Source organism: Arvicanthis niloticus, chromosome X (genome assembly GCF_011762505.2).
Source record: "Arvicanthis niloticus isolate mArvNil1 chromosome X, mArvNil1.pat.X, whole genome shotgun sequence".
Classification (NCBI taxonomy): domain Eukaryota; kingdom Metazoa; phylum Chordata; class Mammalia; order Rodentia; family Muridae; genus Arvicanthis; species Arvicanthis niloticus.
Window position 1 is genome coordinate 92,546,495 of NC_047679.1, and position 18,807 is coordinate 92,565,301.

Below are 18,807 nucleotides of genomic sequence, written 5' to 3' on the forward strand. Positions count from 1 at the left end.
TCATATTTATCAGCATATACTCTCAACATTGTGCTTCCACTATGCTAAAGGGAGTGTGTCCTCATACTAGTCCTTAAAAATGTTTTAATTTTTTCCTCTTTAGTAAGGAAGATGCATATATCCATTGTGTGCTGAAGTGCATTTTTGGCTTGGACTATAACATCAAAAATCTAAACCTTTCAGTTGCTGGTGGAGCACCTATTTAAGAGTCTACCAAACTCAAAATCAACAACAGCAATGATGATGACAACAACAAAATAAAGTATTCCATCTCTAATTTTTGTGTATCCAACATATACGCAGACAATATATTCACCTGTGTTCACAAAGTCCCCCAATAGTTTACCATGACCCAATGGCATAATTTGTATTTCTGTAAGTTTATTGATATTGGTAGATGTAAGATTTGGAGTGTCCCTCAAAAGGAGTTTTTGTGTCCCAAAATCAGGAGTTGGAAACAGATACAGGGTTATTAGCAAACAAAGTGAGAAAATGTGTCAAGAAGGAATATACTACAAGGCAGGGCTGTGCAGGCCAGTGCAGAGTGAAAGAGTTGAGCAAGCTCAAGAGTCTCCACAGGGTTGTGGCTTTCATCACATAAGGGTTGGGATATTTGTATAGTACAAGTTTTTGGAGTTATTTATATTGCATGGACTTTTTCACCCATGTTCTTTTATGTGTAGCTCTACATAATGCTTCTTACACCTTATATTTCAGTAGCATCTTAATTTTACTTATGGTTGTGTGCTTTAATTTGGCAATTGCATGTTACGTTCAGACACTCTGACATGTCTTTCCAGTCCCATTAGGGCTGAGCATTTCACAGATACTTTTTCTGTACTTTGACCCATTGTGAGGATTGTATTAACCCTCAACTCTACATGAAAAATAAAACCATTTTCTTATGATTCCTTAAAGTTTCTCTAATATATAAGCATAAAGATAAAGATTTAGAAAGCAATTTTACACTAGGTTTATTTAGCAAATTAATAGCCATAGGTTCTCTCCTAGGGTCCATGAGATCCACAGCCATGTGTTCCTGGCCATACTTAATATACCAGGCACGAATCTCCTCCCTTTGAGTAGGCCTTATCCAATCAGAAAATCCTTGGTTACTACTGTAGTATTCATTTAACTATTACACCAATGGTTAACTATTACTAGGTTGGTCATTATTGTAGCTTTTAGAGTTTACAGGTGGATAATATTGTTGCTGACTGTTTCTCCCATCTTTCATAGTGGCTTCAGATACTATAATTGCTCGTAAGGTGTAAGGAAGCATCCAGGTAAATTCTAGCTAGAAGAAATTCTAGCTTGATTTCTCCATTTTCTATGACCTGTGTCTGTGGTATATTCAGTACTATGATCTTACTACCAATATGACACTGGTCTGTGCTGTTTGAGTGGTCTCCGTGACCCCTCTGTACCAACAACTTGAAGGGAAGTATCAGTACAAGATGCCTGATCGTGGGCACTTTCTTAGATAACGATTTCTTAGAGGGAACATGATCTTCAATCATTGTTGGGTGACTTTGATAAATTTTTTCCAGAATTATTCTAAAAATATTGGAAATAGTTGGTATCTGTATGAGTTTTCAACATCCTTAGTTTTAGTGACACCCTTTATTTACCTCCACCCTTAGACTTCTCCCAAATATTCTCTAGTTTTTCTTTCATGCCACCAATTTCTAATGTCTCCAGAACTTAGGATTTCCCATCCTCAAAGCTTCCTTTAGGGTTCTTGGCATGAACAGGTATTCAAAATTAATAAAGAAATCTAAACATCTTTAGGATGAAGCTAGGATCCACATATGAGAGAGGAAATGAAGAATTTCTCTTTCTGGGTCTGAGTAACCACATGCACTTAACTGAAATTTTCATTTTTATAGGTGCATAAAATTCTATTGCTTATGTGTACATTTTAATTATCTGTACTTCAGTTGATTAAAAAAAAAAACTAGACTGTTTCCACTTCCCGTCTATTGTGAATAGAGAAACAGTGAACACTGAGGTGCCAGGGTCTCAGCAGTAGGATACGGGGTCACCTAAATATACATCCAGGAGTGGTAGAAATGAATAATGGGAGATCTATTTCCAGATTTCTGATGAACATCCATACTAGAAAACAGCAGTTCTCCTAGTTTTCACTTTCACCAGAAATGGATAAATATTCTACTTTCTCCATATCCATGCCAGAACTTCTCGTCAGTTTCTTTTAAAATTAAACATTCTCATTGGGGTAAGATGAAATCTCAAGATGCTTTTCATTTGTCTAGTGACTAAAGATGTGTAACACTTTAAAAAATATTTCTTATCGAGAGAGAGAGAGAGAGAGAGAGAGAGAGAGAGAGAGAGAGAGAGAGAGAGAGAGTTTTGTTTGGCTCATCATTCACGAGGGATGGAAGAACATTATGTTGGGGCAGAGGCATAGCAGCAAGCAGCAGACATGGTAGCTGGCCCAGAAAGCTGAGAGATCATATCCATAACCATAAAACAAAGAAAATGAGTTGGAAGTATGCCAAGCCTAAGTACTCTCAAAAGCTTCCCCTCTTGATGGATTTCCTATACTAAAGCTATATCTTCTAAACTTCCCCAAACAGCACCCACCAAATGATGAACAAAGTTTCAAATCTCAAAGCCTATATGGGACATTTTTAATCCAAATCACCATTTCTTTCTTAAATTAATATTCACATTTTTATTAGGTTCATTTCAAGTTTTTAAAGGCTATTAAGAATGAAGTTCTTTTTATTTCCTTTTCATCCAATGAGAATGTGATTGCTATTTGCATAAAGAAAAGCTGTGAATTTTTGTATGTTAATTTTGTATCTTGCTAACTTGTTGAAAATGCTGATCAAGCTTAGGAATTTTCTGGTGGAGGCTTCTGGTTTCTATATCTGCAAAAAGAGACAGTGGTGACTTCTAATTTATATGTTTTTTTATTTCTGTGTCATATCTTGTTCAAAGTCTCATATAGACTTTAGAACTATATTGAATATGAGTGGAGTAAATGGAAAACCATATCTTATTCCTAATTTAATGTTCAAGTTTTTCTCCATTTGGGATGATTTGGGCAACAGGTTTGCCATATACAGTCTTTATTTTGTACCAGATGTGATTCCAGAACTTCAACTGGAAGTACACACAAGCTCATATCTGAATCCTAGTAGTTATCTCCATTTACAAATAAAACTTTATTATTTCCAACAGTCTCAATAGGGATGCAAACTATTCTTAAGGACAGACCTTATGTCTAACACAAAACAGACTCAATGGCATCATTAGAGGTTATTTGTCTTATATTTTGTAAAGCTTGTTTCTTTTACCTTAGTGGTCTTTTATATGTATATCATGGCTTCTTCTCTTGCTACTTTTTGGTTGGGGTATGTATGTTTCTGTGTATTCAAACATGTGTGTCTCTGCATATAGCATACAGCACATAACATCTAGGTGCTTGTGTTTCTTTGTAGTTCTTTTGCTTCTGTTTAATTTGGTTTTTGTTTTACTATATTTAATTTTATTATTATTCTTTAGAGACTTGCTTGTTTTGTAAAAATAGTTTAGAAGTGGTGTGGATTTGGATAGCAGCAGAGATGGGGATTTTAAAAGAACTGGGGTAGAAGAAATAGTAATAAATATATAAAATTTTTAATAAATGAAAAACAGAAGAGTTAAAAAAAAAGCATATTTCTATCCAGAACTTGAGTAAAAGAATACATTGATGACATTTAACAATATTAAGCACTTTTTATCCATCTCATATACTCTAAATATAATATCCATCTCATATATCCATCTCATATACTCTAAATATAATATCCCCTTCAGATAATAATAGTATGTTCTCCATAAACCACATGGGGATTTTCTGTTTTAGTAAGGAGTACATGACAATTTGAATATGCACTATTTAAATGATACAAATTTCAAGCATTTGATTTCAAACATAAAATATATTCACAAAACAAGTAGATAAGTAATGAAAAATAAACTGTCTACACTATTCCCTTCTTCCTAATGAAATTCCCAAATTTTCAGTTTCTCACAATCCTGTAATCTGTAAATACATAAATTTCACCAGTGGGTGGCACATATCAACCACATTAAGCAATTTTGTCTTCTTTGCAATAGAATAAGATCTGAAAGATGAGGAAATATCATTATTAAACTCTGTAGTTCAGTAATTTTGTTATGGATGAGAAGGAACTTGATTAATAATACTTATGCACATCACAAATGTTAATGTGTGATCATTCACCTCTTTGAATTTTTATTGTTTCCTAGTCCTTGTCATTCCAGCTGTGTTAGGCTCCATTATATCACCATGTAAGAGTCCCCAGCACTTGGGAATACTAAAGAATTAAAGTGAAAGTATTTAACGACCTTGAGATATCTATACAATTTTGATATTTTTGATATTTTTAGTATCATTGTATGTATTACAGCCATACAAGATTCTATCTAAAAGCAAAACTGTGAAATGAAAATATAAGGCAGTTTTAACAAAACATACTCAAATAAATTCCTGGAAATACTTTACAATCTTAAGTATGCTTCACATGGTAAAATGTAGTAACTATAGACTTTCTCTGTTTGAACAGAATAAGGTAAGAATATTACAATTCCAATAGAGTAGGAAAATTAAGTAGCAACATTGCCAAGCTTATATAATTTAAAAGTATTATGCAAAGTACTTAACTTTCAGTGTGTATTAGTCTTCTGGGAGTTTCTGTTCAAAGCGTTTTGTAATCAGAAGCTCTAATAATCTAGTATTGGCCATCTATTTCAGTATGACAAATAAGCAGATGAGTGTTGGTGAGAAAGAAGACTTAATTGCTGTGTGTGGAAGAGAAAGAAATATAGTCCCATGAACTCAAATTCAGTTACTGGTATGAGATTTTAGGCTAAAGAGGAGCAAGAAACATGGCAATGAGCTGTCCTGGTCCAGATGTGTTCATCCTCATCATCATCATTTCAGCTCTGGTCCTACAAGGTTTTCCAAAGAAATTCTTAGAAGATTATACATGGTGAAAATAATTTAAAGTTATCATCATTTGAGGAGAGCAATATGGGTGCTTTAGCATCATGATGTAGCATTGTGTCACAGATAATTGCTTTTTTTGGATGGTCTGCCCTTGGAGACTGCTGGTCCTAGAATCTAAGATGGCTGCTGGTTTTCTACATCTCTCTTACTGCACCTGTGAAGTTCCCCCCCCCCCCCCCGCCCCATCACACATTCTACATATATCATGCTTTGGTTTGCTTTCCATGTCTTATAACTTTCTCTGTTGAAGTTAAAGGAAATTTTTTTTCTAAATGTTTTGAAATGAGTTCTAAGCATCATCCTGACAGAGATGGAAGAAGAAGTTAATAGGTACATGCACACAAAGGTTCTGTTTAGTTTTTGCCAGCTCCTTTATCTTCCCATAGTTTGTATGCTTCTGTATTACTTGCTACATGGTGGGTCAATTCTCTTTCAATTGGATACAATTTGCAGCTACACTATCCACTCTAATTGCTTCTTAGTGAAAGCTAGACATTTAAAGCAATATAATCTATTCCCTTTGGGGTCATATCTCCTCCTCCTCTTCCACCTCTTCCTCCTCTTCCTCTTCTTCTTCCTTCTCTTCCTCCTCTCCTCTTCCTCTTCTTCCTCCTCCTCTTCCTGTTTCATGGGTTTGGTTTTTCATGGCTGTTTATATTATGGTCTTTCCTAGATTAATTCTTCGTATTCTAAATGTCCTGGAACGTTGGGCTGTTGCTTTCTTCTCTGTCTTTTTCCTTGAGCACTAGATTAGTTTGCCTGCTTTTTATAAGTTGCTCTTTTCATAGGAAAAGAGGCATATACCTTTAATCTTAGCACTTAAAAGAGAGACAGGCAAGATTTCTGTGATTCAAGATTCCAGCTTAGTCAATACAGAGAGTTCCTGGATGATCAGGGGTACATAGAAAGGTCTTGTTTCAAAAAGGAGAGTTCTTATTGAACGATTATAGTTTGGAATTAAATAATAACTGTGCACAATATTTTATGAAATGATGTAAGTCATTTTTCTTCTACTCTGTCATGATATAGTTTATTTCAGTCTTAGCTTTTATTTCCTATTTCAGTAGAACATCAAGAGTAGGCAAGTTTGTTGTTAGTATTTATATTATTATTACTATTATTTCCTCTTCTTCCTCCTCCTCCTCTTCCTCTTCTTCCTTCTCCTTTTCTGGTTTTGAAGTAATGTGCTCTTAGTTGATATACTGAAATATACTTGAACATTATAAATATCCCTTGTCTTACTCTTATTCTCTTTACCAACCCTTAAGATTTTCTTAGCCAGCCTCTTCTTTGTTCTAAATAATTCATAGACTTAGCCAAACGATATGTTACTAAATCCAGCTTATTGCTACTGTTCTCAATAAAACCCCAGGGATAGGGGTTTTTCCAAGGAACTGAACTCAGAGTCAGGTCAAATAGCCAAGGCCCTGGGAATAAAATGCTCAAAAGAAACTGTAAATAGTTAATAAAAATTGTTGAATGTGTTCTAGGAATGGGATTTAACATGACACTCCAAAACAGGTCATCACCCAGGTCACCAGCTGATGTTTTTCATGGCTATTGTAAGAGAGATTTAACTCATTTAAACAGTAAAATTCCATTGTTCACGCCAATGTTCTGTAGGTTGTTTTAGAATGGATATCTTTTAAGTTAGTTTTACATCTTTGGTTATTTCCTAAAAAATCAAGATTTTGTGAAAGAATTCACCTAGGTCCTAACTCTGCTTTATAGGTCTATTTCTTGTTTATCCACCATTAACTTTCATGACAATTTCAACAAGAAAAAACAAAATTATCTAATAAAAGCAAAATTTTATGACTTCTACTACCTAATATGTATTCCCTTTTACAACTGACTAAAAAGATATAAACGAGTCACTTCATTTAGATGGGAATTCAAACAAGGCTCATAAATTCAGTTTCATTGCCTATTATTAGTTACATTTCTCATTGATCAGACCAAATCCCTGACAGGAAGCAATTTGAGGAAGGGAGTTTACAGCTTGAAGCAAAATAATCCACCATAGCAGGGAAATCATGGAAACATGAGCATGAGGCCATCACATGGCATCTGCAGTCAAGAGTGATTAATTCTTGTGTTCCGCCCACTTTCTTCTAATTTACTCTGAGACCATAACCCATGGGTTAGTGCAATGTACATTCAGGATGCTTGTTGCTTGTTCATTTTCAGACATTCAGACATTCTAGAAATGCCATCAGAGCCATACCCCAAGACAAGTTTTCCTCTGTTTCTAAATCAATTCAAGTAAACTATGAAGACTATTTTTCTAAAAAAAAAAAAAATACTGGTGGGAGCAGATACAGAGACCTACAGCCAAGATGCAGAGCCAGGGGAACCCCACAGAAAATAGGGATAAAGTAAAGGCCAAGAACACCAAAAGAACATGGCCCAGAATCAACTGACCAGTGCTCAAGTGGGCTCACAGAGATTAGGGAGACTGTATGAGTCTGAACTAACTTCTCTGCATATAACACCATGGTTGTATAGTTTGGCATTCTTATGGAACTCCTACCCAGGGGAGTGAGGGAGGATATCTCTGAATCTTCTTCCTGTGCGTGTGTCTCTTTTCCTCCTACTGGGTTGCTTCATCCAGAATTGATATGAGGGTATGTGCCTACTCTTATTGTAACTTTTGGGCCATGTTCATTGGATATCCCTGGGAGGTCTGCTCTTTCTCTTGAAAGGAAACCAAGAAGGAGTTGATCTGGGGGAGGTGGGAGGAATGACTTGGAGGAAGAGGAAACTGAGGTAGAATATAATGTATAAGTGAAGAATAAAAGAAAATGCTTTATTAACATATATTTAAAATATACTATTTTATAATATTTTCAAACATATGCATTATAAAGTTCAACCATATACATCACCTTCTAGCTATTACCCTCTTTTGTTACTCTTCTACTCTTGCCTTTATTCTTCATAGCTAGCCTTATATCTTCATTGGAGTTTTTATCACTGTGATAAAACACCATGGCCAAAGAAATGTGGGAAGGAAAGGGATTATTTTACTTACACTTTCAAGAAAAATTTCATCACTGAGGAGAGTCTGAGTAGAAACTCAAGCAGGGCAGGAACATGGAAGTAGGAACTGAAACAGAGGTCATGAAGAAATGCTATGTTTTGACTTGCCTCTTCTTTGCTCACACTGCCTACTTACAACACGTAGGACTACCAATCCAGGGATGACACAGTAAGCTGAAACCTCCCACATCAATTGTCAATCAAAAGATGTACCACAAGCTCAATGACAATCTGGAAGGGTCACTTTCTCAATTGAGGTTACCTCTCTCAAAATGGCTCCATCTTGTGTCAATTTGACATAAACAGGCCAGAATAATTGACCCTTTGTGAGCCTGACACACAAATACTCAGTGGAAAACATTACCTTTTATTTTTTATTCTTCCCTAAGATCTCATATTAATGTTAATATCACAATATAAAATAATCTAATTTATTTTGATTTTTAATTTTATTCATACAGTATATTTATATCACATTCTCCTCTCCCTTCTCCCAACTCCTCCCAGATCCTTCCCACCCTCATTCAACTCTATGTTCTCTCTCTTTCTCTCAAAAAGATAAAAAACTGAAAAAGAAAAGGCAAATATCCCAACTTTTAAAAGTTCTACACTGTAAAAATTCAAATACTTGAAAAGTTCAATAGTTTTCAAACATCAAAAGACACTAAATTAAACGTCCACAACTCTTCCACATCTGGGGGCATGTATTTAAAATAGTCAGTAGGTTAAATACTTTCTAACTCCAATGAAGAAAACCCAGGTCACAATCACTATCCAATCAAAGCAACACCAAACTTCAACAGTGTAAATAATTCAATGTCCAATGTCTGTGATTCACATATGATCTTCTGGGTTCCAAAATGCCTTAGACACCACAAGTCTTTGGCACTGCCATTCACAGCATGCATACTTTATTTCTTAGACTCTGGCCAGCTCTACTCCACTCCCACAACTCCTGCTGTCCTTGGCAGTCATCCAATAGTACTGAAATCTCCAAATTTCTTGGATCTCCATTGCAGCTTGACTCTTCAGGTTACTCTTCAGGGACTCTAGCCCTGACATATGGTGCCAAGCCTGAGATGCTCGCCATGACTCTTTATGCCTTCAAAACTACTTCCATATTACTACATTTGTATAATATAACCAAACTCCAGTGTATGAGGCACTAGCCTTGGCACGGATGCAGACATGGGTACTATGGCCCTAACCCCCAAGCAACTTAATTTCAATTTTAGAAAAAACATTAACATAATTTAAATGGGTTATATCCTCTATTTCCTTAACTTGGGTAAAAGTATCTGTTTTTCATCATTACCTTTAATAACTTCTGAAGAAATTTCAAAATCAACAATGACAAAAAAAATTAGTGACTAATACCAGCTAATGGAGAGATATAATGACCAATTCTAGCAAAAACCATTAAGGCAAAGACTTTTGTTACATTCCTTAAGTGACAAAACAAATTTCTGTAGAAAGGCATAATACATATTTATGCAACAGAAATTATTTGACAGGAAATAAAAAGTGTTCCACCATTTATGGGGAATACTGTGAGTCTTCCTTTTTCCCAATAGACTTTTAATTGTTGAAAAATAGAATGTGTTTAGAATGTTTCAAAGGAGCTGTGTCATCTGTATTGATATCTGTATTGAAATACCACTGAAGTTAAGTGGTATTTGTTGAGATACTGTAATACAGTAGAACATAGAAATTACATGGATAGTGATTAATAGTCCACACTGCTTTATTCTCCCCTTGGACAAACTACCCCTTACTTCTAAATGAAAAAAAAATTGTCACCTAAAAGCCAGAGAAAGAATATTTAATTGGCATGGTACTGAGGCTTAGAAGTGGTATATATTAGTATTGTAGCATTTGTTCTATATCTTGTGTTTTAAATATGGTATGAGATAATAATTCAGAACTGTTTTTTTCTAGAATGTCACTTAATATAATACGTCCCAAATAAAAGAGTTTAAGCAAATTACACCTAAGATCACATGTCTGCAAGGTCTGACAATCTATCTTAGATGATTCATAGAAGATGATTACATTTAAGAAGAAAAAGAGAAAGAAAAAGTGTTGTATCTTAAAATTCAAAACACCCCCAAGCATATATATTAGAAATCAACTTAGAAGTGAAAGTGGTCTATCGAGCACAAGTTTTTTCTTTCTATGTAAACCAGAAAAGCCTTAAACTAATATTTCTCCTACCAAACCCTGCATCACTATGTTGAGACTGAATCATCTGTTAGTGTTTTTCTATGCTTCATATATATCTTGGCATACAAGAAAATATTCATATATATATTTCATTTCCCTATTCATACATATCTTTGATGTCATGTACATATTTTATAAGAGTTTATCACTGCCATTTTGAAATCAGAGCTATCTAGATAAAGCATTCTATATATGCGGGAGCTAAGATTGTGCTATTAAGTATGGAAAAGATGGCATTCCAAATCATCAATGGGAGGATGCTTCAAGCTCCGGGCTTTGTTCATTTCCCTTATTGCTATGAGTTAATATTTTTGAAGAGAGTTTCATAAACAAAAGACGGGAAAAGATACATTTTTTTTTCAAATAATGATACAAAACATTCAATTCCTGTGTGTAAACAATTGCCCTAAATGACAGACTAAACAGCATCTCAAGGTTTTGACTGTAGAAGAAAAGATCTTATTTTCTCGGGTGTGCAACACTAATTCTTTATTGTTTGTTTGAACATTTGAGGTTAAAAAAAACGAAAGCATAGACCTGCATCTCATTAAGTATACTGAAAAATGTGTAAGGAAACTGGAAACACAGAGAAGATTGTAACCTTGGAAGGCAAGCTCATATCTTAAGTATTTAACTCATTCATATATATTGTTTTCACATGTCCTCAAATGTCTCCAAAGTTAGGTAGAAATATCCTTTCTTGAGATTTCAATGGGAAAAATTACTAAGTTACAGATCATATACAGAAGAGAAATGTCTAAAATAATTGCTCTTCCTCTCCCCTGTCTTTTTTTTTACAATCATTAGACCCATAGTACCTCTCCTGCTGTGTGTCAGGAACAAAACAAACTAAGGCAGTGTTACTATTCTGCTCAACACCAGTTACTTATTGTAAGTACATAGAAGCAACCAAACCAAAAAAAAAAAAAAAAAAAAACCTTTTAAAACTCAAGCAGCACAACTTCTTTACATGGACAAAAGTATTCATTTAGACTTACATTGCTACTTCAATTAAAGTCTACCTTATAACAAAGATTAGTAACTATTTTAAATGACATACAAAGTGATAGGTCTCATTATTTCTATCTGTATACCACCTTTTGTTTACATGCCATATAAATTTATTCTATCAAATCTTCCAAACCATATATATATATGGGTGTGTGTGTGTTCATATGGGAGAAAGACTTTTGGTGTGTTATGAGAGTCTTTCACTAAATATAATCATTTTCATTCTTCCATTTTTCTACAGATGTCATGACTTCATTCTTCTTTAGAACACTGTGCATGTACCACAGCTTTATCCACTCACCTTTCTACTTTCTTCCTGTTGGTAATAAAGCAGCAATAAACAAATATGTGCAAGTATCTCTTTGGTAGGACCTAGAGGCCTTTGGGTCTATATAGTGAAATAATTGGAGGAAAATATACTATACTTTGATTTTTTTCCTTTTCTGCAAAATGTCCATACTGACATTATAATAGTTATGCCAGGCAATAATCCCACCATAAATGTATGTGTTTCTTTCCCCCAGATTCTCACCAGCATTTTCTGTTATTTTTCTTGAGGATAGATAACTGATCTAACTAGAATGAGATGGAATCTCAAACTAGTTTAACTTTCATTCCCTTGGTGGCTAAGAATATGAATTATTGTTAATTTATGCTTCTTTTTTAAACTTTTTATTTGTTACTTATTTACTTTACATTCCACTTGCTGTCCCCTTCCTGCCTCCTACAATTCTTCCCCCACCCCACTCTTCTTCTACTTTGAGCAGGTGAGGGGCCCCTGGGTATCCCCTAATTCTGGCACTTCACGTCTTTGCAAGACTAGGCACTTAGCTCTCCCACTGAGGCCAGACAAGGCAGCCCAGGTGAAGAACATATCCCACATACAGGCAAGAGCTTTTGAGATAGCCCCTGCTTCAGTTGTTTGTGACCCACATGAAGACCAAGCTGCATATCTGGTACATATGTGCAGCAAGGCCTAGGTCCAACTGGTGTATGTTCTTTGATTGGTGATTCAGTCTCTGAGAGCCCCAAGGGTCCAGGTAAGTTGATTCTATTGGTCTTCCTGTGGAGTTCCTACCTTTAAGGGCTGCAATCCTTCCTCCTATTCTTCCATAAGAGTGCCTAAGCTCCATCCATTGTGAGTGTATGCCTCTGACTGAGTCAGTTGCTGGGTGGAACCTATCAGAGAATATGATAGACTATTCTCTGCAAGCATAACAGATTACCATTAATAGTGCCAGGGAAAGGTGCTTGCCCATGGGATGGGTCTCAAGTTGGGGCGGTTATTGGTTGTCCATTTTCTCAATTTCTGCTCCATCCTCTGTCCCTGCATTTCTTTTTGTGGGTGGGTTGGTGTCTCTATCTCTCCACTGGGATTCCCATCTGGCTACAGGAGTTGGTCTCCTCAGATTCCATATCACCAATGTAGTGAGTAACAACTAAAGTTACCCCCATTGATTCTTGGGGCCTCTCTTATTCCAAGTCTCTGTCTCATCATGGAGATGCCCTTACCTCCCTACCTCTGTCGGTTGCAGATTATCATTCATTCTCATGACCATCTGGCCATCCTCCCTGCCCCTCCCAGCACTCAACCCCAAACTTCCCATATTCCCTCATCCCCACCCAGTTAGTTCCCTCCCTCCATCTACAGTCATTCCATTTTCACTTCCAAGTGAGGCTCAAGAATCTTGTGCATTCTTTCCTGTCTAGCCTTCTGGGGTCTGTGGAGTGTACTATGGACATTCTGTATTTTATGACCAATATTCCTTATTTTTCATAGCTGAATAGTATTCCATCATGGAGATGAATCACATTTCTGTATTTATTTTTTCTTTTTTTATTTTTATTTATTATTTTTATTAGTAACGTTTTTAAAAATGTTAATCAAAGACTTTATAAGTTTGGTAATGTTCAATAACAAGATGCCCATACAATCAGAAGTGTAACCCAACACCCATCCTAGATATACCAACTACCTTTGACTGGAGGAGACACGCAAACATCCAACTCCATGTCCCCCACCCCTCTCTCTCTCTCATGTCTCCTAGCTCCTCCTCTCCTCCTCCTCCTCCTCTCCTTATTCCTCCTCTTCCTCTACTTACTCCTCCCACCTTAGCTCCTCCTACATATCACTCTTCATGTTAAAATTAAAAAAACCTTTTCTCTCAAAATACAATTAGAGCATAACTATACCAATTTGTGTCAGTAAGGTACAAGATAGACCTACTACCCAGTCCATCATTTTATTGACTAAACAGAACCTCTGTCATCTCTTCTAACTAGAAGACTTAGTTCTGAACCTGGCTTTTTTCTTGGCTTTAGAATGAATGTCAGCTGAAAACCGTCCTCTCAAATCTTTTCTCTCAAAGTAAATAGCCAGGATTGACTATAAGACTATAACCCCATCAGAAATCCAGAATGACTGAAATAACTGAAATTATGGGAAGCACAAAGCATAGCTTCTAAAACTTAGCCAGTTTATAGAGACTGCTGAACACCTGGACAGTCCCTATACTACAAAACATTGGAGCATCTGATCTTCAGCCTTCAGGCTCAGGATCATCCGACAGTCCTAGTAATGCAGAATTATTAAAAGCTAATTACTCTGTCTTGGCAGATATAATCAATCAACTATTTCGCAAGTGTGTCCTTTTCTGCACATTAATTTATCTGTAGAAAAAAAAAGAGGCAATTCTTGCCTAGTGGCTGTCTCACCACAACTGGAGTAACTCCAAAGATGCTTAATTTCTTCTTAGAATACAAACACAGGGAAGCTGTCAGGAGCAGACAGTTCTCTAATCAAAATGAACATTAATACAAAAATGTTTGTAAAGTCAATTGTGTGGACTTCTGATGTTTTGAAAACCAACTATCCATATAAGGCAATCTGGACTGTTGTCTGTTAACTCTTCTCAGCTATTTCTAAATAAAGTATAGAAAACACCCTAACAATAAACTCAGAGCCATGAATTTTCTATAGGCCCTAAACTCACAGGCTAACCATCTCAAATCAGTTGAAAAAGTTAAAGGAGGACTGGCTCTAAGCCTTGTATTTCTAAATGTTTCATATAGGCACAATGCCTATGAGAGTAACAATATTAATCTCAATTTTTATATCAATAAGAAACTTGTACAAATGAATACCTTAAATTTGAAATCAAAGTAAATTTTGTACTATTTAAGAAATTATAACTTCAGCTTAATAACAATAATAAAGATTTCTACCAATAGGTTATAGATATGCAATAAATCCTAGCTATTCCTCCCTGCTCCAACAAAACCACTACTTTTCCCTAGAAAGACAGCCCAATATTAAGCACCTCAGTCCCCAAACCCAGGGAATAGGAGCATTGACTCTTCATTAACTTCTTCAAGCTAATTACAGGCATTGAAATGTTAGAAGAAGGGTGGGGGGAAGAGTAAATTGATAAGCCTCTGGAGTCTGTGTCTTTACTGCATCCAGCTGATACTCCAGGACATCAGAGGTTCGAGCAGGTCTGCTATGCTTGCTTGATGAATAGATACACCAAGGCTGTTTATTCTGAAATATACAATTCTCAAAACAAATTTTAGTAACAAGATTACTTTTTGTTTGAATTCTGGAATCTAGTCTTGTGATGGTCTGCCTCTGTCATGTCTAATCCATATAATTCTGAGAGATTCTATGAGGGTGGGCTCCCACCATCTTCCCATTCCCGCCTCCCTGCTCTCTAATTCCCCAATACTAGGGAATCCAAACTTTCAGATACCAAGCCCCTCCATTTCCACTGATCCCTGACAAGGCCACTCTCAACTACCTATACAGGTGGAGCCATGAGTCCCTCCCTTTGTGTTCTCGGGCTGGAGGTTTTAGAATGGCTACTCCAGCTTGTTTCTTAGGACCATTTGCTTGAAAAATTGTTTTCCACCCTTTTACTCTAAGGTAGTATCTTTGCACTGAGGTGGGTTTCATGTATACAGCAAAATGCTGGGTCCTATTTACATATCCAGTCCATTAGCCTATGTCTTTTTATTGGGGAATTGAGTCCATTGATGTTAAGAGAGATCAAGGAACAATGATTGTTGCTTCCTGTTATTTTTGTTACTAGAGGTGGAATTGTCTTTGTGTGGCTTTTTTTGGATTTGTTGGAAGAGGATTACGTTCTTGCTCTTTCTAGGGTATAATTTCCCTCCTTGTATTGGAGCTTTCCTGCTATTATCCTTTGTAATACTGGGTTTGTGCAAAGATATTTTGTAAATTTGGTTTTGTCATGGAATATCTTGGTTTCTCCATCTATTTTCTTCTGATAGTCATCTCATGATATTGGCATCTACAAAATGCTTGGGTATTCTCCTGCAACTTATCCTACACCTTGACAAATAACTTTTTCTGGCCTTACTTCAGGACCTTGATACACAGTACAAAGCCTTAGCTATTCTCCATGATCCCTTTAAACCTTCAAAACCAGTACTACCTCTGTAACTCTTAAACTGCCAAGTTTGCCTTCCAGCATGAGCATCTTAGAGTTTCTATCAATGTGAATAAACACCATAGCCACAAGAATTCTTTTTATTTCATTTTTATTGAATATTTTATTTACACTTCAGATGCCATCCCCTTTCTCCATCCCCCCCCCCGCTTAGAAAACCCCTATCCCATGCCCCCTTTTCCTTTATGCACTTATACATTTTTTTAAAAATGTTAATCAAAGGCTTTATAAGTTTGGTAATGCTCAATCAGAGGTGTAACCCACTACCCAACCTAGATATATCAACTATCTTTGACTGGTGGAGATACGTGAACATCTGCCTCCCTGTCTCCCCCCTCTTTCTCTCTCTCATCACCTAGCTTCTCCTCTCCTTCTTCTCCTCCTCTCCTTACTCCTTCTCTTCCTCTCAGTACCACCATTCTTGGCTTCAAATTTTTACTCTTTCTATCCATTACATTATGTTAACATGGACTTTTAAATTAAAATTTCTTCTTTCATGAATGTTTTTAGTAGTATATATATCCATAACCATCTAAAACACATATTTGAAGACAAAAAAATACCACAACAAAGTGCTTTACCAAACCATAAAGAATGACACACATATAAACTTACAGAAACTGTGGTAACATGTGCAGGGCTTCCAAAGGTTCAAGCCAGATGGGATTCCAACAGTAAGGGGAGCAAGTAGACACAAGCTCACATCTCTAAGTCAAAAGATCACCAATTGACAACTGCTCACAAAGAAAAAGTTTTATATACTGGAGTCTCACTGGGTATACAAACTATTTTTTCTTTTTTAAGAAGAAAAAAAAATTTATATATTATTTATTTATGACCCACACCCCTACTTCAGCACATCAACTCATTAAATCTTTTCTGAATTAGACACATCCTTTCCCACTAAGGCCAGATAAGGCAGCCCTGTTTGAGTCAAGCTACAGCTTTAGGGAGAACCTCCATTCTAGTTGTTGGGGACCCACATGAAGACTGAGATACATGTCTCCTACAGATGTGCCTTGTTCCAGCTGGAGTATTCTTTGATTGATGACTCAGTCTCTGATACCTCCAAGGGGTCCAGTTTAGTTGACTCTGTTGGTTCTCCTGTGTAGTTTCCATTCCCTACAGGGCCTCCAATCCTTCCCCTAATTCTTCCATAGGGGTTACTGACCTCTCTGTCCAATGTTTTCTGTGGGAATCTGCATCTGTTTCAGTCAGCAATGGGTAGAGGCTCTCAGTGGTCAGTTATGTTAGGCTCCTGTCTGCAGGCATAACAAAGTATCATTGATAATGTCAAGGATTGGCACTAGCCCATGGGATGGGTTTCAAGTTAGGTTGGGCTACTGGTTGGCCATTCCTTCAGTCTCTGCTCTGTGTCTGACCCTGAATTTCTTTTAGACAGAACAAATGTTGGGTTGAGAGTTCTGTGGGTGGATTGGTGTCTTTATCCCTCCACTAAGGGTTCTGCCTAGCTACAGCAGGTGGCAAACACACCCAAGAGGATAGGCAGTAGGAAATAGTCAAACATGGGGCTGAAATCAATCAATTAGAAAGAGAAAAATACAAAGAATAAAGAACCAAGAGCTAGTATTTTGAGAAAACTATCAAACGACTCTTAAAAGAAGACCCCATGCCAAGGAGTAGGTATCAATAACAAACAAATTCAATGATATTGAGATTTAATTTTTTGTGGGCTTCTTTGTTTGAGCTTTTGTTTCTTTTTTAACCTTACTAGTGGTTTGCTTGTCTATTATGTGTTCTTATTGTGTGTGTGTATTCTTTTTTGTTTATTTTTGAGTTTTATTTGTGTGTGTCTGTGTCTCTGTGAGTGTATGTGTTTCTTGTGCTTTTCTTTCTTTTTTTGTTTGATTCTGGTTCCTTTCTTCATTTGCCATTTGTTTATTTTCTAAGAAGAGAGAAAAAGAAGTCATGGGGTAGAAACTGTAGAGAAGTGGGGAGGATCTGGAAGGAGATGAGTGAGGGAAAACCATGATCAGAATATATTGTATGGAAAACTTATTTTCAATTAAACAAAAGCAAAATATAACATAAGCATTTCAACCTATGCTTTGAGTTTACATTATTCTTTGGACTCAGGACATCTTTACACTTCATAGGAAATAATACTCATATATAATACATATATGTATATATATATGTGTGTGTATGTATACCTATATGTATAATATACATATATAATATACATATATGTACACATATGTATGTATAAATATAATATACAAATATATACATACATATGTATATATTTGCTCTATACTTTATTCATTTGTTGTCTGTCTCCTCCTTTGAATATCGAAGTGTATCTGATATGAAGAAGGTGCTAGCCATACTTGGTGAATGAATAGTTAAATAGCTGACTAGATGAAAGGATAAAACCAAAAGAATGGCTTATTAATTTCCTTCTATTTATGCTTCACTCAGCACTAGTCTTAGAATAGACACCAAATGTCCTGGCTTTAAATTTCATAGTTCTTATAAGTGGAAGAAAATAATAACCCTGTAAATTAATAATGAAAAATAAAAATGCCAAAATGTTTAGTAAAATGAAATCTCTTAGATAGCTTTATATCAAGACCCTAAGGTAATTGCATACACTCAAAAATTATGGGTAACAGCATGTTACTGCAATAAAAGGGGAGAAACAATGAATGCTCTAAATGTCATATACGAATTTTTATCACTTTCAAAGGTTTTTTTTGAAATTTTTATTGGATATTTTATTTACATTTCAGATGCCATCCCCCTTTCCCATTTTCCCTCCCTAGAAAACCTCATCTCATCCTCTCTCCTCCTTTTTGCTTTTATACCATTTTAATTTCATGCAAGTTTTAAGGTCAGTTCTAGGTTGAGCGACTAGCAATACAATACATGCAAATAGTCAAGGAACAAGCAAGACAATAAACAAGATTCTGTGAACACTCCTGTGATCACTGATTCTAAGGGCTTATCAGGATGACCAAAATATCTGAGCCTACTCTAATGCACATAAGCCTCACA

At 36.0% G+C, this 18,807-nt stretch overlaps 1 protein-coding gene across 1 annotated transcript in view; it reads left to right on the forward strand.

Annotated features, from left to right (window-relative positions):
• The window catches only part of Htr2c (5-hydroxytryptamine receptor 2C), a 196,578-nt gene that overhangs the window by 133,746 nt on the left and 44,025 nt on the right, over positions 1-18,807 (forward strand).